At 37.3% G+C, this 22,392-nt stretch overlaps 1 protein-coding gene across 9 annotated transcripts in view; it reads left to right on the top strand.

Moving 5' to 3' along the window:
* Positions 1-8,036, top strand: part of MSR1 (macrophage scavenger receptor 1) — a 457,630-nt gene extending 449,594 nt beyond the window's left edge. For all 9 annotated transcript variants that reach the window (XM_079908915.1, XM_079908914.1, XM_079908916.1 and 6 more), the window contains one exon: positions 7,994-8,036. The gene's annotated coding sequence lies outside the window, so the exon portion shown is untranslated. The remainder of the gene's footprint in view (positions 1-7,993) is intronic.
* The last annotated feature ends 14,356 nt before the right edge of the window (positions 8,037-22,392 follow it).

Genomic DNA, 22,392 nt, shown 5'->3' with positions numbered 1-22,392 from the left:
GGCCCGCGTACCGCAAAAAAAAAAAAAAAAAAAAAAAAAAAAAAAAAAAGCCCAGTGTGGAAATCTAGTGTAAACTTCCTTCACTGCAATGTTGGAGAGCTATACTCTCCGATTCCTTTACGATCTAAAACAACCTCACCACATACTGAGCCCAGAAAATGCAGTCATAAACTCAGTTTTTGGAGAAGACGTAATACTACCTAGGGTTTCGGGTTTTAAGACACGGTTTTTCTGTAATCACATTTTTGCTTTAAGAAAAACCAGTAGGGGAATTTCAAGATGTCAACCCAAGATAATGGACTAAAAACGGGATGTGAGAGAAAAAGTAGAGTCTAGGATAATTCAAAGATTTGGGCCATTTGTAAAATTAAATTAAAATTAATGATCACCCACATGCCTGGTGGAAAACTTCCAGATTTTGTACTATACTGTATCAAATCAAACGTATGTATTTTTGTTGCTAGGATCTAGGTAGCTAAATACAACTAGAGACAATTATACGAGATAAATGGCTCCCATCATGAATGCACAATTATTGACTCTGAAAACTGCTTATTATATTTCTTTAGTTAAATCAGTTTTATGCTTCCTGCTATGACAATTAGGGCTAAGCATAGTGGGGTATCTAGCCCCAGTTTGGGTCTTAGTTGTCGTGTAATCAGGATATGCTAAAATCACTTTCGTAGTCTATTTTTACTTTGATTATGGCTTTTTACAGCTTAATTAAGATTTAACTTTATTTTTTATTACTCTTTAACACGCTTTTCGCCGTATGACCGCGGTGGCTGGCACGAAATTTACCAACCCTAATTAATACGGCTTAGTCGAGCTTTCGTTTATGGTTTAATTTTAACCACTGCCGTCTCCCATGGGGGTGTGGTTGATCAAGATGTTCTGAGCTACTGGCATAGTGGCTCGATACCTGCTGCTTTTAATCTTAGTGATTTTGAGGGCATTCTCAGCAGAGTGCGGAAACTTGCACGTGTAATTCTATTAAAAATTAATAGAAAGGCTGGGACCAAACCTGTGTGTTTATGGGGCTAGTAAGCCCATCTAGGCATTTTCAGTGCCTTGCTTTAGAGGTTGTTTACGCTACATCAACTTGCTGTGTACCGGTGGTATTTATATGGCTGTATTGTGCAGTTTGTGTCGGATTTAGTATTAAATTTTTGATAAAATGGCTAATGGATCTAGGGGAGATGTCAGTCTATATGGGTGGTGAATATCTAAGTAGTTTATTGGTATGATGGGGGTGTTTTTGAGGTTAATCTGTTTTGTGTTTTGTTTTGTTTTGTTTTGCGGTACGCGGGCCTCTCACTGTTGTAGCCTCTCCCGTTGCGGAGCACAGGCTCCGGACGCACAGGCTCAGTGGCCATGGCCCACGGGCCCAGCCGCCCCGTGGCATGCGGAATCCTCCCCGACCGGGGCACGAACCCGCGTCCCCTGCATCGGCAGGCGGACTCTCAACCACTGCGCCACCGGGGAAGCCCGAGGTTAATCTGTTTTGATGGGTGTTTGTTTTAGATGGGAGAGGGGATACTGGAATGCTATGTCTATTTTACGTGTATACATGTATAATATTGTTATATCCTGTAACCACTGACTGAATTACACACCATGAATTGTTGATGCTGGTAAATAATTTTCAATTGAAGTCCAGCTACAATTTGCTTGACTGTGTTAAGACCTTTTAAGGTCATAGCTGTGTCCAAGTATCCCCCCTAAAAATTAAAAAAATGCATGAAATCACAGTTATTTGTGAGCCTGGGCGGATTAATCATTAGTCCATCGAGATGTCTTATTTAAGGGGAAAGAGCGGGCAATTTTAGGTGAGATGGCCCTGAAGTAAGAACTAAGTGTCTGATGAAGTTCATCTATAGAAGCTCCCACAGGTTATTGGCCCGGAGCGAGACGAGGGGTACCTGCCAAGCAGGTTGATGGTTTTACGTGACCTGGTGATTAAGCTCGTGGTCTAATGGACAGGATATGCACGTTGACTAGAATTGATTTGACTTAATGTACCATGTACGATTGATAATCTATATGTACTATGTAATACTAATAATATGTACATACTTATGAGCATGGGGTAGATAGTGTAATGTACAATTATACATATAATGTAATATGTACATATAAGATGTATGTACTTATTAATGTGGTAATAGAAGTATGCGTGATGTACATAGTAGTTTGTGATAAAATGGGCTGTTTTGGTACTGATATAGTACTTAACAATTCTGTAAATGTCTTATAATTTCAGGGAAAAGTTTAAGTAGAATTTCAGCTTTGGGTGCTGGCAGTGAAGCTCAGGGCTTCTTCCTTGAGTCTTAGGGAGATGTGTTGTTCTCCTCTTCCAGTTTACAAGACCAGGGTCATATGATATACTACAAAGACTCTTCATTTCAGGAGATTGTTTTCAATGATGCTAGTTACTGGTATTAGTACTAGAATTAAAAGAAAGTATAAAATAGATGTGAGTTGGCTGACAGTGATGAAGGAGTGTTCTACAGGTTGTCCTCCAATCCATGTTAGTGTTAGTAGGTCTGCCCCTAGCACTCAAAATACGAATTGGCTAAGGGGTTGGAATGCTATGCTTCATTGTATGGATGTGTGGAGTATTGGGATAAATGCTAGAATTAGGATTGAGAGTAATAGGGCTAAGACTCCTCCTAGTTTGTTGGGGATTGATCGTAGAATTGCATATGCAAATAGAAAATATCACTCTGGTTTAATATGCAGTGGTGTGTTGAGTGGCTTTGCTGAGGTGTAGTTGTCAGGGTCTCCTAGCACGTCGGGTAAAAATAGGACTAGTATTAGGCTAGGATTAGTAGTAGAGTGCCTAGGATGTCTGATTGTGTGATAGGGGTGGAATGGAATTTTGTCTGTGTCAGATGGGATTCCTCTGGGGTTGTTGGATCCTGTTTCATGGAGAAATAGTAGGTGGACAGCTGCTAGCACTGTGATGATAAAGGGGAGGATAAAATGAAAAGCAAAGAATGGCATGAGTGTTGCTTTGTCTACAGAAAAGCCACCGCAGATCCATTCAACAAGAGTGGTGCCAATATATGGGATTGCTGAGAGCAGGTTTGTAATGACTGTTGCCCCTCCGAATGACATTTGTCCTCATGGTAGTACATAGCCTATAAATGTAGTAGCTATAACTGAAAGTAGTAGAATAATTCCGATGTTTCATGTTTCTAGAAAGGCACAGGACTCATAATAAAGGCCACGTCCTACGTGAATGTAAAGGCAGATAAAGAATACAGAAGCTCCGTTTGCGTGTATATGTCGAATGATTCACCCGTAGTTAACATCTCGATAGATGTGTGCTACTGATAAGAAGGCAGTTGCTGTGTCTGGTGTGTAATGTATTGCTAGGAATAAGCCTGTTAGCATTTGCAGGATCAGGCAAATTCCTAGTAAGAGCAAAAATTTCATCATGATGAATTTTTTAAATTTTATTTATTTATTTATTTATTTTTGACTGTGCTGGGTCTTCGTTGCTGCGCGCGGGCTTTCTCTAGTTGTGGCGAGTGGGGCTACTCTTCATTGCGGTGCACGGGCTTCTCATTGCGGTGGCTTCTCTTGTTGCGGAGCACAGGCTCTAGGTGCACGGGCTTCAGTAGTTTTGGCACACAGGCTCAGTAGTTGTGACCCACGGGCTCTAGAGCACAGGCTCAGTAGTTGTGGCACACAGGCTTAGTTGCTCCGTGGCATGTGGAATCTTCCCGGACCAGGGATCGAACCCGTGTCGCCTGCATTGGCAGGCGGATTCTTAACCACTTGCACCACCAGGGAAGGCCCATGATGAAATGTTTGATGGGGTTGGGAGGTCAATAAATGCATTGTTATTAGTGGGTGTGTTTTGGGGATGCTGGTCATTGGTATTCTTATAGCTGAATGAGAATGATGATTTCTCATGGAAATCATCCTGAGATCCATGTGAGAATGATGATGACATATTTTGTATTTATTTTAAGTGTTATTTTTGTGATCAGTTTTGCAGGGGTTTCTTCAAAACCTTCACCTGTTTATGGGGGCTCTGGGTTGATTGTGAGTGGTGGTGTTGGGTGTGGGATCGTGTTGAACTTTGGTGGTTCATTTTTAGGTCTGATAGTGTTTTTGATTCATTTGTGTGTGGGGGGGGTGGATATTAGTTGTATTTGGCTATATGATGGCTACAGCCACTGAGCAGTATCCTGAGGTTTGGGTTTCTAATAAGACTGTCTTGGGGGCGTTTCTTTCAGGGTTGACAATAGAGTTTTTGATGGTATTATATATTTTAAAGCGTGAGGAGGTGGAAGTTGTGTTTAAGTTCAGTGGGTTGGGGGACTGAGTCCTTTATGATGCTGCTGACTAGCCTTTTTAGTGAGGAGGCTATGGCCTTTGTATAGTTACAAAGGCATTGTATAGTTATGGTACCTGGTTGGTGATTGTTACCGGCTGGTCGCTGCTTATTGGTGTCGTGGTTATTACGGAGATTACTCATGATAATGAAACAGAAGCACGCTAAGGGTGAGAGTGATGAGGAATGATAGGAAGTATAGTTTGATAAGGCCTGTTGGGCTTGAGATTGGTATGGAGAACTTTAGTTGAATAAGGGATATGGTTTCTGGTAAAACGTTTTCTAGTCAGATTAAACCCAAAAGAGAGGATGCTGGTTTTTGGCTTATTGATAGGTTTAGGTAAGGAGGTAGATGATGCATGATGGTGGGGAAATAGCCTAAGAGACTAGAGAATTTAAGGGTATTTGAGGGGTGGATAAGTTTTACGTTTTACGTTTTGTGTGTTAAGGTTAATTTTGAGTGCCAGTGCGAAGCCTCGGATGGTTACTGCAAGGGCAGTTAGCAGTTAGTTCTAGATGTAAGGGTATGGTTATTAGGGGGACTGGCTGGGGGGATGTTGTTGGAGATAATGAATCCAGCAGACACTTCCAATTAGTAGGCGTTTGATGGAGTTAATTGAGAGGGGGTTGTTTTCACTGATAGAGGTTAGCGGGGGAGAAGCCAGGTTGTCCTAATAGAGGGAAGATAATGTGGGTACTATAGGCAGCTGTGAGGGAGACCGCAATTAGACTCATTAACAGGGCTCAAGCGTTGGTATAAGACGTGTTAGCAGCTCCAATGATCAAGTCTTTAGAAGCCGGTGAGGAAAGGCATTCCTGTCAACGCCAAACACCCGATACTAAGGGCTGTTGTGGTGAAGGGTAAAGCCTTGAAAAGGCCTCCTGTGTTTCGAATATCTGGTTCGTCGTTCAGGCTGTGACTAATGGATCCAGAGCCTAAGAATAGCATGGCCTTAAAAAAAAAAACATGTGTGCAGATGTGTAAGAATGCTACATAGGGTTGGTTGATTCCAATTGTTACCATTATTCAGCCTAATTGGCTTGAAGTGGAGAAAGCGATAATTTTTTTAATGTCATTTTGGGTGAGAGTGCATATGGGTGAGAGTGCATATAGCTGTGAATAGGGTGGTGAGGGCTCCTAAGCACAGCGCTATTGCTGGAATAAGTTTGTTGTTTTCTCTTAACGGGTAAAATCGAATAAGTAGGAAGACTCCTGTCACAACTATTTTGCTTGAGTGGAGCAGGGCTGATACAGGGTTGAGGCCCTCTGTTGCTGAGGGGAGTCAAGAGTGGAGTCCAAATTGAGCTGATTTTCTGGCTGCAGCTAGTACAAGTCCTATAAGGGGGAGGTTTGAGGGATTTAGGTCGAGTATAAAATTTGTTGCAGGTCTCCTGTGTTTGAGTTAAACAGGAATCATGCTATTGCTATAATGAACCCGATATCCCCAATGAGGTTATATAGGATTGCTTGGAGGGCAGCTGTGTTTGCGTCTGCTCGCCCAATCACCACCCAATAAGCAGGAAGGATATAATTCCAACCCCCTCCCATCCAATAAATAGTTGGAAGAGGTTATTGACAGTAACAAGGATTAGCATGGTAATGAGGAAGTAGAGTAGGTGCTTGAAGAACCGGTTAATGTAAGGGTCTAAGTGTAGGTACCATATTGAGAACTCCATAATGGACCACGTAATGGATAATGCTACTGGTGTGAATATTATGGAGAAGTTATCTATTTTGAAGTTAAGTGTTAATTTAAGGGTTTGGACAGTGATTCAATATCAGTTTGAAATAACTATTTCTTGGCCTGTGTGGAGGAATATTATTGTTGGAACTAGGCTGGTAATAAAAGCATATGAGACGGTATTTTTTTTTTTTTTTAACAAATGATGGATATTTCTCACTTTTGTAGAAATCTGTGTCAGTTATTATAATTGGGATGATTAGTATAAGTAGTGTGACCACAGCAAAAAAGGAAAATAGGTTTATTACTTTTACTTGGAGTTGCACCAATTTTATGGCTCCTAAGACCAATGGATAGCTACTATCCTTTAAAAGCCTGAAAAAGCCGTACTGTTAGGCATGAGGACATGAATTAGCAGTTCTTGCAATACTTTCTCAGTAAATAAGAAGTCTCAGTCTTCTGTTACTAGATTCACAATCTATTGTGTTTTTTAAACTGTATTTACAAAACAGGGGGCCTAGGATGATTTTGGGATTTAGTGACAAGAGTAGGAAGGGTAGAATGGGGAGGGCTCTAAGGGTGTTTTCTCATGTAAAAAAGGGTGTAATGTTATTACTATGGGGTGTGTATTTACCATGTTGTGTCATAATTAGTATACATATAGAATATAGGGCTGTAATTACAATGTCAGTTCCTATTAAGATAATGGTAAAATTTGATCATGAGAAGGTTGATATAACTGCGAACAGTTCTCCGATTAGATTAATAGCTGGGGGTGGGGCTAAGTTTGCCAGGCGTGCCAGTAGCCCTCGAGTGGCTGTTAGTGGGAGGAGGGTTTGTAGGCCTCGGGCTAAGACTATAGTTGGGCTGTGGACTCGCTCACAGTTTGAGTTTGCTAGGCAAACTCAAATAATATAGATTTATATAGAATAACATAGATGATGTGAGGCCGTGGGCGATTATTAAAGCGGTGGCTCCTATGTAACTTCAAGGAGTCTGGATAAGAATAGCTGCAGTAACAAGTGCTATGTGGCTGACGGAAGAATATGCGATAAGTGATTTTAGGGCTGTTAGGCGCAGAGAGATTGAACTGGTTATGCTTATCCCTCATAAAGAGAGCATAAGAAAAGAGTATGCTATGAATTCTGTCAGGGGGTTGAGTATTGCTGTAATTTGTAGCACGCCGTAGCCCCTGAGTTTTAGTCATACGGCTGCAGGGACTATAGAGCCTGCGATGGGGGCTTCTACGTGTGCTTTGGGTAGTCAAAGGTGGAGGCCATAAAGGGGTATTTTTACCATAAAGGCCATTATGCAGGCTAGTCACATAAAGACATTGGATCAGGAGTTGGGTAATGCTTGGATTCAATATTGGACTACTAGGAAATTCAGAGAACCTGTGGTGTTTTGCATATATGCTAATGCCACTAACAGCAGAAGTGATCCATTTAGTGTATAGAACAGAAAATAGAGCCCTGCACTGAGGCTTTCTGTTTGGTTACCTCATCGAGTAATGATGATGCGTGTAGGAACTAGTGTGTCCTCGAATATAATGTAAAATAGAATTAGTTCTGTGGTGGTAAATGTTATGATTAAAAATATTTGAAATATGATTAGTATAGTGATGTATAGTTTTTTTTCAGGTCAGCGATTCTTTGAGCAGGTGAGATTGACTGACTATTAATATCAGAGGTAGGAGTCATATTATCAAGATCAGTAGTGGTGCAGATTAGGGAGTCGGAAAAGAATATTAATGAGAAATTAAGGCTATTATCATTAAACTGGTTAAGAAGAAGGCTTGTGAGGCTAATTAGCAGGCTATGGGTTGTAACGTTAATTCAAATTATATTATTTTTTGATAATCAAGTCAGGGGTATTAGTATAATCGTAGGGATAATACATTTTAGCATTGGAGTAAGTTAAGGTTTTGTACGTAGTCGGTGCTTATAATTTCTCCTTCCAACAGGACTACCATCACCTCTTGCCAGGACTACGGCCTCCTAACTGGTCTTCCCGATTCTACTCTTGCTTCTCTCAAGTGAACTCTTCGTGTACAGCTACGGTGAGCTTTATTTTTCTAACTTTTTATTAAAGTATACCATACATGCACAAAAGTTCACATATTATGTGTGCCGTTTCATAAATTTTCATAAACCAAAAACACCCACATAGTCATTACCAAGTCAAGAAAGAGAACATTCTGGCCCACGGGAGCTTGCCCTGTTCTCTCTTCCAGTCACCAGCCAGCCGCCGCCAAGAGCAAATACTTCTGTGACATCCACCAGCATATATAGTTTTGTCTGTTTGTGCTTTATACAAATGGATTCTTGGAGAAGCATTCTTTGTTCACTGGGAATTTTTCCTTTTTCCACTGAGAATTATGATTGTAAAATTAATCCATGTTGTGTGTAGTTGTTGTATAGTCTATTATTGTGTGAATATACTAATATACACATATCAACCTATAAATACCCATTTATGTGGTGGGCATTTGGTTAGTTTCCAATTTAGGTCTATCACACAGTTGTGCTGCCATCAACGTTTCTGTTGATAACTTTTCATGAACATGTGTATGCCTTGCTATTGCATAAGTACCTAAAAGTGAACTAGATAATGCATTTGTTCAGTTTTACTATATACTTCCAAATAACTTACCAAACTTTTGTACCAATGTACACTAACAAACAGTATATAAATGAGAGCTACAGTTGCTTCAAGTGTTTGTCAGCACTGTATATGGTCAGTCTTTTTTTTAAACCTTTTTCAAAATTCTTGTGGATGCGGAGTTGAATCTCATTGTGATTTAAATTTGCATTTCCCTGAAAACTAATGAAGTTGAGCACATTTTCATATGGTTATTGGATGCCTGAATATCTTATTTTGTGAACTTCTCATTTTTCTATTGGGTTGACTGACTTTCCTTATTGATTTGGAGGAGTTCTTTATGAGTATATGCATTCTTTGTCAGACATATGTATTGCAAATATCTGCTCCCACTCTGTGCCTTTTCAATCTCTTAATGGTGACTTTCTAGAAACAAAATTTCTAAATTTTAATATAGTCCAATGTACCATTTTTTAAAATTTATGGTAAATATTTTCTGTTTTTTAAAAGAAATATTGGGCCTACTCCAAAGTCACATTTTTCTTTTTCCTCTAAATGCTTTGTTGTTTTACCTATTACACTTAGATCTATCTAAGAATTGATTTTTATGTTTGGTGTGAGGAAGGGATCAAGATAAATTTGTTTTACATATGGATATCAAATTATTCAACACCATTTGTTGAAAAGACAGACTTTATGCCACTGCATTGAAATGTTACCTTTTTCGTGAATCAGATCAGCCTATATGTGGGGGGTCATTTCTATAGTCAGCTTGTCTGTCTTGGATCCAATACTACATTGTCTTAATCACCATGCTTTATAATAAATCTGATTCTTGATATTTGGTGCTATTCATATTCCATCTGTTAATCCTTCTTCAGTATTGCAGGACTATTTTTGTACCTTTGCATTCTATTTAAATTTTAGAATCAGTCAATCAATTTCTTTAGGAAAAACACTGGAATTTTTATGGGGATTGCACCAAATGTATTAAGTAGTTTTTGGAAAAGTAGTATTGAATCTTTCACTACAAGAATATGGTATAATCTTTCATGTATTTACTTATACTTTAATTTTTCTCAGCAATGTTTTGCCATGTTAACTAAAGATGTCTTGCACATCCTTTGCTGAATTTATTCCTAAATATTTGATTTTGTAAACTGAAGTATAGTTGACTTACAATATTATATTAGTTTCAGGTAAACAACATAGTAATTTGGTATTTTTATAGATTATACTTTATAGAAAGCTATTTTAAAATATTGACTATATTTCCTACACTGTACATTACATCCTTGTAACTTATTTATTTTATTACCTAGTAGTTTGTATCTCCTAATCCCCTTCACCTATTTTGCCCCTCTCCCCTCTGGTAAGCACAAGTAACCATAAGTTTTTTCTCTGTATCTGTGAGTCTGTTTCTGTTTTGTTACATTTGTTCCTTTGTTTTACTTTTTAGATTCCACATATAAGTGAAAACATACAGTATTTGTCTTTCTCTGCCTGAATTATTTCACTAAGCATAATACCCTCCAGGCCCATCCATGTTGTTGCATATGGCAAAATTTTATTCTTTTTTTATGGGAGATTAATGTTCCACTACATTTATATATGCCACATCTTTTTTATCCATTCATCTGTTGATGGACAGTTAGGTTGCTTCCATATCTTGGCTATTATAAATATTGCTGCTGTGAATATTGGGATGCATATATCTTTTCAAATTAGTGTTTTCATTTTCTTCAGATAAATACCCAGGAGTGGAATTTAAATCATATAGTAGTTCTATTTTTAATTTTTTGAGAAACCCCCATAGTGTTTTCCATAGTGGCTGCACCAATTTACATTTCCACCAACAGTTCATGAGGGTTCCCTTTTCTCCACAACTGTTGTTATTTCTTGGTTTTTCTGATGATTTCTGACAGGTGTGAGATGATATCTCATTGTGGTCCTGACTTGCATTTCCCTGGTGATCAGTGATGATGAGTTTCTTTTCCTGTGCCTGTTGGCCATCCACGTCTTCTTTGGAAAAATGCCTATTCAGTTCTTCTGCCCATTTTTAAATCAGTATTTTTAGAGTTGTATGAGTTCTTTATATATTTTGGATATTAACCCCTTACCAGACATATCATTTGCAAATAACTTCTCCCAATCAGTAGGTTGCCTTTTCATTTTGTTGATAGTTTCCTTTGCTGTACAAAAGGTGTTAAGTTTGATTAGGTCTCATTTGTTTATTATTGCTTTTGTTTCCCTTGCCTGAAGAGACAGATCCAAAAAAAATGTTGCTAAGACCATCATCAAAGAGCATACTGACTAAGTTTTCTTCTAGGAGTTTTATGGTTTTATGGTTTCAGTTCTTTCATTTATGTCTTTAATCCATTTTTAGTTTATTTTTGTATCTAGTGAGAGAATATTTTCTAGTTTCAGTCTTTTACATGCAGCTGTCCAGTTTTCCCAACACTGCTTATTGAAGAGACTGTCCTTTCCCCATTATATATTCTTGCCTCTTTTGCCATAGATTAATTGACCGTATATGCATGGGTTTATTTCTGGGCTTTCCATTCTGTTTCATTGATCCGTGTGTCTGTTTTTGTGCCAGTACCATACTGTAGCATTGTAGTATAGTTTGAAATCAGGGAGCGTGATAGCTCTGGCTTTGTTCTTCTTTCTCAAGAAGATGTTTTGGCTGTTTGGGGTCATTTGTGGTTCCACATGTAGTATAGGATTATTTATTCTAGTTCTGTGAAAAATGTCATGGGTATTTTGATAAGGATTGCATTAAATCTATTGATTGCTTTGGGTTGTATGGACATTTTAACAACATTAATTCCTCCAATCCATAAACACAGATATCTTTTCATTTAATGGTATCAGCTTCAGTTTTCTTCATCAGTGTCTTATAGTTTTCAGAATACAGGTTTCCACCTCCTTGGTTAAATTTGTTCCCAGGTATTTTATTTTATATTTTTGGATTTGATTATAAATGAGATTGTTTAACTAGTATTGGAAGTCCTAGGCTATTAGAACTAATACATAAATTCAATAAATTTGCAGGGTACAATATTAATATACAGAAATTTGTTGTACTTCTGTACACTAATAGTTAACTCAGAGAAATCAAGAAATATTTGATTTTTTAGTGTTGTCATTCCTGGTTTCTTTTTATAGTTTCCTTTTCTTTGTGGCTGGCATATAGAAATACAATTGAGTTTTTATATTGACTTATATCCTGTAACCTTGATAAATTCATTTGTTCTAATATTGTGTCTGTATATTCTTTTGAATTTCTCAAGTACTCTGTCATCTGTGAACAGTTACATATGCATTTCTTGCTTTCCAAAATAATACCTGTTGTTTTATTTTTTTGCCTTATTGCACTATGATCTTCAGTATAATGTTAAGTAGAAGTGGTGGTAGTGGGTATTCTTGTCTCATTCCTGACCTCAGGAAAAAATTTTTTATGTTCACCACTGATTATGTTGCTGAAGATTTTTATGGATAGTTTTAGTAAATTAAGGATATTTTTCTATTGCAAGTTTATTAAAAGTTTTATCATGAATGGGTGGTAGATTGTCAAATGTGTTTTCTGAATCAATCAAGATATTCAGTTTTTTTCCTTATTGTGTACATTTGATTAACATACATTGCTTGGTTTTTATAATCTTTAGTGACCTTTATATACTTTAAGTAAACCCCACTTGGTCATGATATCTTATCCTTTTAATACTGCTAGGACTTCCCTGGTGGTCCAGTGGTTAAGACTGTGCTTCCACTGAAGGGGGCACGGGTTTGATCCCTGGTTGGGGAAGTTTTGCATGCTGTGCAGTGTGGCCAAAAAAAAAAAATATATATATATACTGCTAGATTCTGTTGGTAATAATTAAAGGCTTTTATGAGATAGAGTGGTCAGTAATTTGCCTTTATTGAGATACCTTTTCTAAATTCTTGAATTACAGTTATGCTGGTCTCATAAGATAGTTAAAAATTGTTCATTTTTTTTCTGTTCAATGGAAGAGTTTGTGACATTGTTATTGTGTGATATTCTGTGATATTACTTTCTAATATATGTGGAAGAATTCATCAGGAAAGCCACTTGGGCCTAGAGTTTTCTTTACGGGAAGTATTTTTAAACAATATATTCAAGTCTTTAATAGAACCATTCAGATTTCCTACTTCTTTTTGTCACCTACAGTAACTTGAAATTTAACAATTTTGTTTAAACTATTAAATAATCAACGTGAAGTATTTGTAATACTTATAATTGTGGGATATAGATGAGGGAGTTTTTAAAAATAAAACTATGATTATGTTATTTCTCTGCTTAAATATTTCAGTGATATTTCTGGCTCTTAGTTAAAGATCACACTGTTATCTTGTCCGAAAGGCTATGCTTAATACCGCCCTAATTCCTTTGTTGGTCTTTTCTGGTGCTACTCTCTTGCCTCTACTCATGGATTTCTAGTCAAAATGAGCATTTGTCAGTTTTTTAAACATTACATTCTTCATCTTTTCATGTTGTCCTGGAACATGCTTTTTTTCCTGCCAGCATGTTTTTTCTTATGCCACTCCCTTTATGTAGTCAACACTCATAGTTATCTTTCAGGGTTCATCTCAAGCATCACTTTCTCAAATATATATTCTTAACACTCATGTAGTTCCCTCTCCCAGTGAATCAGAAAATCTGGTGATGGTTCCTAGAATTTGCACTTTTAAGAGTTCCTCAGGTACTTCTTCTGTATTCTGAAGTTTGAGGGTCTCTGGTTTAGTACTTGGATCGGGAAAAGCATATCCACATAAAAGTGTCTGGTTACTAATATTGGACGTGGAGCAAAATAAGGTACTGTTTGGAGGGTAAAGAAACATCTCGTACATGCTTTCTGGGCTTTCTGTTCATCCTTTGAGTGATTCCTTTTATCTTTTGCTAATGAACACTGGGTCATAAGGAGCCTAGTATGAGGGACAGCAACTTGTACAACCCGTGTAGGGTCTCTGAGAGGTATATATTGTGCCAGAAAGAGCACGACCTTTAGATTAACGAGAAAAACTCAGCACTAGTAAGCCCTACTCTGCCAGTCTTACAGGGTCATTGTTAGAATCAAATGAAAGAAAATATGAACAAGCTTTGTAAACTACAAATGGGAAGGTCAACCACAGATGAATAAACAATAAAAATCTAACTTCTCTTGAAGCCATTAGAGAGCTGAGATTGCAGAACAGTCAAATTGCCTGTAATCTAAGGAAAGACAGACACCTTCAAGAAGACCAAGTGAGGACCAGCCTCAGAAACAGAGAAATCAGCTGAATTTATAGGCTCTTCTCCATGGTCCCAATAAGATACTAATAACAAAGATTGGGGGCAGAGTGAGAGTCAAGGGGTCTCCCTTCGGGTGTGCGTCTAGAGAGGTGAAGCAACCTCTGTAGGAAAGGCTTGAAGGCCTCACTGGGTCCTTCTTACCTACCTGCCTCCCCAGGGGCAAAGTTGCCAATGGGCTCAGTTTAGATCAGCTCACCTCCTGCTGGCTGGGCTCTGTGGCCAGGGGGTGATTAACTTTAACATTGTATCTGTGATATAATAAAGTATATTTGACCTTTGTCCCTGGTTTCTGGCACAGAGCTACAAAAATCATTGCAATCTCCTGTGTGCTCTTTCTTTGTTTTTCTCTCTCCCCCTATCATGTGTACACATAGTGAGAAGGTGGCCAGAAAGAGAGCTCTTAATAGTAACCAAATCAGCTGGCACATTTATCTCTGACTTTCCAGCCTCTAGAACTGTGAGAAGATATTTTTTTTTCTTTCAGCCATTCAGTCTATGGTTTTTGTTAGAGCAGCCCTAGGAGACTAGGAGACCTGGGGACCGCACTTGCATCTGGTGTCTGAAGTAGGAACAGTCTTGTGAAGGACTATGCCCTCAATTTGTGGAGGTCTGCCTTTATAACTTTTAAACTGCTTTCAGTTCCATTGTCTGCATCCTCAGCTATATCCCTAGCACCTAGAACAAAACTGACACATCATAGATGCTCGATAAATACTCGTGGACTCAATGAATGAATGAACCAATAGCCTTCTTTTCAGAAAACTGATGTGTAAGTGCCATCAGAGTTTAAAAAAATATTTTTCCTAGAAATTTTTCTAGTATTACATACTTGCTAGTTAGACTTAATCCCGATATAATACGGGGTCTTCTCAGTTCATTAAATGTCAGTAGGACTGCCTCAAATCCCCCAATTTCACAGTTTGGCAAAGCTCTAAAATCTTCTTCCTTCTAAAAAGTTGTGCTAATTTATATTAACTATATTTATATAGTTTATATAAGGTTCCCCTCAATTTCCATCCCTTTCAATATGCATGCTTTCTGCTGTATCTCATCCTGCCCCTTATGTAACACTTATTCCCATTTATCAGTACACTGCCCCCCCCATACCAAGCATTTTGTAAACTTAATAACTTTACCATAGATTTGGGGGTAGAGGTCAGAGAGCGTCACAAGACACAGCAGGTCATCCTTTTCCCTGTTCCTCTCCATCCTCCCGCCTCTGACTTTCTGCTACCAGGTCGGGCCCATACCCCAGAGACTCGTTTACCCAAGTGGCCTAATCAAGGCATTTTCCAAACAAAGGCAGCTTGATCCCTAAGTCTCCTTTTCCTACCAGCTTTGAGAACTCAGTTTTCTCCCTCATTACATTCTCCGGTGAGCAGCACAGTTAGAGCTCCTTGTGAATTTATTTCCTAAATTCTCTCCTTGAACCTTAGGTGGGGAAAAGAAAAGGAGCACAGTGACAGACAGGTCCACTCCCTTGGCCCAGCCTCTCTCCTTTCTTTCTAATCTAGAGCTCTTCTTTGAGGCCGCAGAAGGGTATTGCTTGCAGAATTTTCCCTGGTGTTGACTAACTTCCTTTTGGGGGCGTTAATTACCCCAGGCGGCTCCTCTGCGTTCAAGCCCGGCAGCAACTCCCCTCACTGCAACAGCGAAGTGCCGGGTCGGCCACGAGGGCGGCCGGTAATTGTACAGGTGTATTTGATTCGAACAAGAGAGGCTTGAGATTGTTCAGGGTCCCTTTTAGGTTTAAGCAGAAATTTCAGTGCACTATAAGAAAGAACACAGTTAAAAAGTAGGAAAAATATTTACAAATTGAGTATCTTCGGTATGGACGGGAGGGAACGCCTATGTATTTTTAAGAAACGTTTTCTCTGAAAAAAATTGTCCCAAACCTTTTTTCTTTTTAAGTAGAATGGACAAAGAATCAGAAATCATGACATGATTCTCTGACAGATTTCATCTGAAGCATGGCAACTAATCCCTCTACAGATACTCACTGCAAACCAGTGGCAGAATTTCGTGATACTTGTTTTAATGAAAAAGGAAATCAGATTGCCGGAAGCAATTCTTCTCTGGACTAAAAAAAAATATTCAAGGGAAAGTGATCTTTCCAAAGCTATAGTCACCAGGGAATTCCCCTTTTTACAGACTCTAAGCATTGAAATCTTGGAGAATCTAAACACTGAGAGAATAGGCTGCCCATGATCTGAGTTTTGGGTCCACAAAAATGTTAAAATAGTAAACATTTGCACAAAGACACTGAAGAATAGTTTACCAGTTACTTCAGAGATCTTCCTGTACCTCGCTGTTATTGACAAATATAAGAACTGCTTTCTTCAGTGTGGACAATGTAAGGTGTGTGTGTGTATGTGTGCGTACTGGTCTCATTAGACTAGAGGCAGATAGTAAACAAATAATCACAGGAACAGGTATGCTTGAAATAAGAGCTATGTAGCAAACTTCAAGTATAAATTCTTATTTACATAGGTTTTCAGACTATAAATTTTTGGACAAATGAGAAGTCTATTATAATATGAAATATGTAGAAGAATATTTTTGTAAACATGCACACAAATATGCCCCCCAAATATTCTGTTTTTCTATATTGAAGAAAGATAATGAAGATCAATTATATATTAAAGTTTTAGACTATTTAATTTTCACCAGGGAGGAAATAATGTTTAAAAATGCTTTTACGTTAGGGAAGTTTTATATTTCCCTAAGGTTTGATTTGCTTTTTCTCTTCCAAATTGAGAACTCTATAAAAAGTTAGGTTTCCCTTTTTGTAATAATTTTGAAGAAACTCAGAGTCAAATTTAAAATTATGTCAAATACCATGGCTGGCATTTGTATGCTCATTTTCCTTTGTTCTGGTGTTCTATTTCTATTGCATTATTACTTGTGTTTATCTTTTATTATAAGCCATTTAAGAAAACTTTATAGGAAAATAATTGAGATACATAAATAACTTTGAATAACTGGGAAAAAATCTGTAATTATGTGAATATATATCTATATAGATGTTAAAAAATGAAATTTCAATAATCCATAGATTCCTTAAGCACCTATTTTGGAAATTACCCTTTGAATACAAAAATTATTAATAAAAGAAAACCTATGATAGCCATCCATTCTTCTGTTTATCATATACTCCAGGATATAAGCATTTAAACTAGCAAAATGTATTATTTTTTTCTGCAATATATTAATGTTTCTGAAAATCGTACATGATTTTTACAAAACACTTTTTCATATATTGTACCTTGTGAATATACTTCTCACTTGTCCATAAATTTATCATCTGAGAAGCTACATAAACTAGAATATATACTTGAGGTTTCCTACATAGCTCTTACTGTAGTCATACTTATCCTGTGGTTATTTGTTTAATATCTGCTTCTATTCTAATGAGGGCAGGAACTGTATTTATCTTTTCATCAGTTTCCACATTCCTCTAGAGCAGTGGCCAGTAGACATTTTTTTTTGTACAGGGCCAGATAATAAATATTTTAGCTTTGCTGACCATAAGACCTCTTACAACAAGTCAGTTCTGATGTCCTAGTGTGAAAATAGCCATAGACAGTAAGTAAATGAATGGTTGTGACTGATCTCCAATAAAATTTGATGTACAAACACTAGTGGCAGGCCATAGTTACCCTGCTTACCCCTGCTGTAGAGTTAATAGACAAGCAATATTTTTGCAGCTGAATGAATGGGAATCTTAAATTCAACGTAAGATCTGGAGAAAGGACAGATTCCATATTTAACAGCATTAATGGTGGAACAGTTGTTTGTTCCTTTTTTTTAAAATCATGTATTACTCCTGAGTTGAAAATGATATTAAATATTCTAAAAGAAATCAGGACCAAAGTTAACACGCTCACTGTTGGTCAACTCTGAATGGTAACATAGTCTAAAGAAATATTATTTTGGTTGTTTGCAGTATAATTTCAGTGGTTTGTCATTATGTTTTTCCCTAAAAAGAGATAATTAGAATAACAGCCCACTAACAAATATAAGGTATATGCATATTGATGTATGTGACAACTATCATCACATCAAGAAATAACTATAGTTGAATGAGTTTAAACAGTGAGAGCTTCTTGAACTACTTGTCTATTGAGCTGTGTTTTTCAAGGGAAAAAAATGGATTAGCCTGGAAACAAAGGAGAGGACGTCTCAGACAAAGCTTAGTGGATAATGGACACATGGTAGGGCAAGCCTTAATTCCCCACTCAACTTTGCTAACTTAGGCCTCCCCTAAATAAAGAAATATTAGATGAATGCCTCCAAGTCATTTAGCTCTGAAAAGTAAGGCTAATTTTTCCTCAGACACAGCTTTCCAGTATTTTGCCTAAAAGTAGTTTCTACTGCTTCTCCTGCAGACTATAACATGCTATTGATTTTTGTAAGCTTTGTAATTTTTATTTTTTCTGTCTACCATCTCTTTCATGCTCTGCTTTAGAACTTACCTCACTGGCTGGGCATACTGCTGGTGGACATTTAATCTGAACTTTAGCCATTTTCCATCTGGGTCTTGAAGAGAAGAATTTTTTATTTCTGTTCATTTATTTACTGGAAAAAAATGAGACACATTGCAGAAAGAATTAACCCAAATTATGTGGAGATAGCAAAAGAGATCTTAATAGGTACCTACCATGTTGCTGGTTTAATATGCTTTATGGTCTGTGTGCTCAGATTGGTTTCTTTGCAAATTAGCTTGTAGAACTTACAAAGTAAAGAAAAATAAGATTTTTGAGACTAAAACAACAATTTAAGTGAAATTTTATAGAATTAGGAGATAATTGTACCAAGCTGTCAGAAGAAAATCAGAAAATGAACTTCAGTGTTGAGGTGGGAAGCATCACTGAAAAGAATCACCTAAAACTTTTACATATAAAAGAAAACAGATTGGGAAATACCTTTGCAGATAATACAAGAGTGAATGCATGTATCATATTCTATGAAGGGCCCTCTATAAAGAGAACGTAGTAAGCAACCAATATGTAAATGAAGAAAAGAAATAAATGAACAGAAAATGTACAAAAGACAAGTAGAACTTGGTAGCAAATATAAGGACACATTTCAACACTTGCAAACAAAGACTGCCATGTAGCAACATTTTGGTCAAATTCATTAATCCGTTTTAGGAGTACTCCCCAATGTTGGTAAAGATGCAATGAAGCTGGTTGGGACTAAACATGGGTGGCATGAAACCTTTTTAAGAAGCAATAAGATAGTTGGTCATATTTGCCAAGAGGAGAAAAAAATGTTAACACTTGGGATAAGTCATCCCTCTTCAGGGCAATCATGCTGGAGAAATAATCTAAATGGAGAAAGGTACCTATCTAAAAATTTTCATAGCATTTTAAAAATAATAAAACTATAAAAACCTAACTACTAGTAAGGATGGCACATGCAGACAATTAAAATAGCAATTGTGAACACCATATACTGCAAGAAAAATGCTTCTATAGTATTAAATAAAAATCTGAATACAAAATCATATGTACATAATTACACACACATATATGTGTAATTATGTACATAAACAGTGTATATATATATATATATATATATAGAACAAAGATATGTAGTAGAAGTGGGAATATGGCTGTTTTAAAAATTTTTAATTCTGTTTAATGATAGAAAATGCAATTAAACATTTGAACTTAATACTACAAATGTAGTAATCTTCAATATAATAGAATCATTTAATTAAAATATTAAAATTATCAAATAACTTTTTAAAAAACTCACCTTGTTTATAGTTAGAGAAAGAAAAATTTGTTTTTCTTAGTGGCATAATTGCTTTTACTTCTCAAGGATTTCTTTGAAATTGGCTCATCTGCCAAACTTCACACAAGCCCAGTTTCTGCTATGAGGTGATGTAAACAACCTGAGAAAACTATTTTGGTGAAATTAAGATTCCATAGATTTCTATCCCCAAAGTGACATCTATTCCTTTCTAGAAAGGGCTAGATTGTACGAATATGGAGTGTCTGAAAACATTTCATAAATATGTGACTTTGGCCTCTTCATTTAATCTGGAGACTTAGATTCCTAATTCATAATATGGTAATAATACTTTCTCTTTTTCAAGAGTATTATAAGAAATAAATGAGATAGACCTAGCTTCATTAACACGAATTTATTTCATTTCCTATTTTGAGTAATAAAGTGGAAATCAGAAAAGTATATAAGAAAATTCCCTGCCCTGAGAAGCAAGAGACCTGGTTCTAAATGTGTGCTGCCTGGGTAATCACCCTGTTTCAGACTCATTTGTCTGATCTATGAAATGGAGCTGATCTGGATGACTTATTGAGGTTCTGTCTCACTTTATTCCCCCCAAAAGTGAGAGTTCTGCAACCACATGCATAATGATAATATTTTTCACATTTCATCTTAATAAAATTTTACGTTTAGTTGCTAGGAATGTTTGTCTCTAATTAGGAATATTCTCAAACCTCAGATTTATATCTGGAGTGGAACGCTTAAAGCAACAGATAGCTAGGTAAAAATTGAAAACAGCACTGCCTATAGTTCAACTTTTGTTTGATTATTGGACATGAGTCACAGGCTATGCTAAATCAGGTTGGATTATAATAAATCACCTCAGACTATGCTAAATTTGTTCAGGCTATGATGAGTCTGCACAGAGAGTGTTGAGTCAGCTTGGGTCATGCTGAGTTAGCTCAGGTTATGCTCAGTCACCATCAACGTAATGGTCGAATCCATGTGAGGGATCCCTGGTCCCTCCTCCAAATCTCCTAACTCCATTGTCTTCTTTATTTAAAGCTATTAATGTACCATATGTTACAAACAGTAAGTTCACATAATGATTCCAATAATATTAGAAAATTCTTCTCCATGATCATGTCAGTGCCTTGGAAATCTCAACCACCTTAACCATTCTGCCCTGGAATTTGATGACGGACTGTTTTATCTGGTTGTAAACACAGGATTGCCTTGAAACTAAAAGCAGAAGCCTGAAAGGAAGGCAAAACCCATTTTCACAAGAGATTCATCAACCTGAGTGGTAAACACTCCAGCTCCACTTGAAGTCAGGCTTTCTCTACTAGTGGGAAAAACAAAGATGTGAAGAGGGAATAAAATGTAAAGAGGATACAGAAAGGAGAGTGAGGACTCAATCAGATGCCAACATCACAGAGAGAGAGAAGGGCAGTGTGCACCGTCCAAGCTGACCTGGTCACTGTGTGACTGCACCTGTTAGCCAGAGCCTCACACAGAAAGCTGTGTATTATAAAGCCTGACCTAGATTAGAAATTCACAGGAGTTTTAAGAGCACTCTCCATGTTAGTGAGAATGTGATTAAAAAATAGGACTGCAGAGAATGTGTCTGCTGGAATAGGTAAAGGGAAGATTTCATGCATTTATTTGACACTTACAAGACTCTTTTAGGGGACATATCCCTGGATCAGCAGTTGTTGTAGCAGTAGACTTATCAGTGGCAAGGTCTTCCAGAGTGCACAATATTATGTTTTTATGGTTTCCTTTTTTATAGAAGATATCACCTAATTAGGAAAAGAGATTTTATTGCAGATTTTATTTTACTGTAAAAGTCAAAGCACTTTCCGGAGATGAATGTAGCGTTTTCCCAACGTGCTTAGCTAAATGAGAATTTCAAAAAGCGGCAACTGGCAAAATCTTCTCCTTTTCTGTGAATGATTGGTGAAAAGAGAAATAATGGAATAGTCTTCTGCCTGAAAAACATAAATACCTGTTAATGTAGATTAAACCTCTAGTATTGGAAGTAAAACTGTTCAATGAATTTTATACAAATATCAAGCTTCAAGGGAATGGCAGATTTGAACTTATATATTGACTCAATTTTGATTGTTTACTATGCACAGCATTGCACTGGATGTTACAGATTTAAGGTGGCTGCACTAATACTATCCTTCTGCATTCAGTTCTGAACCCATTAAGAAATATGACAAAAAAGAGACCTATCCCTGGATATTCATCCCTTTAGAAATGCCCGTGGAGACTATCAGTAGTTCAGCTAGTACACACCAAGTATGGACCATGAGTTTTTCACAAAGATACTGTTAAAGTACAATTAATACAATAGGAAGGGTTATAAAGAAGGGGAAGGAAGAAGGATTTGGTAGCAAGAGTTTCAAACTGCTGTGCAGCTCTAAGAAACTTCCGCAAGGCTGATCCAGAGGGCTTCCTGCACAGGACAAGGCAAAGGAATGGACTGTAGTGATACACCCGCTGGTTTCAGTCATTTGCTGGGATCAACCTGGCATAGCAAAGCCTCAAGACATAGTGTCATCCCGAGGGCAGCCCTGCATGCTGACTGTCTATGACCCCAGCTGCCGGAGACCAGGATGTTGTAATTCCAGCTGCCATAACTGGTATGGTAATAATGATGCTTTTCCTTTCTGACTAAAGTCCAGTAAGTATAGTTATATATT

The sequence above is a fragment of the Stenella coeruleoalba genome, assembly GCF_951394435.1.
Source record: "Stenella coeruleoalba genome assembly, chromosome: 21".
In the NCBI taxonomy this organism is placed as follows: Eukaryota; Metazoa; Chordata; class Mammalia; order Artiodactyla; family Delphinidae; genus Stenella; species Stenella coeruleoalba.
Note: the sequence above shows the minus strand (reverse complement) of the source record. Positions and strands in the feature narration are given on the sequence as shown.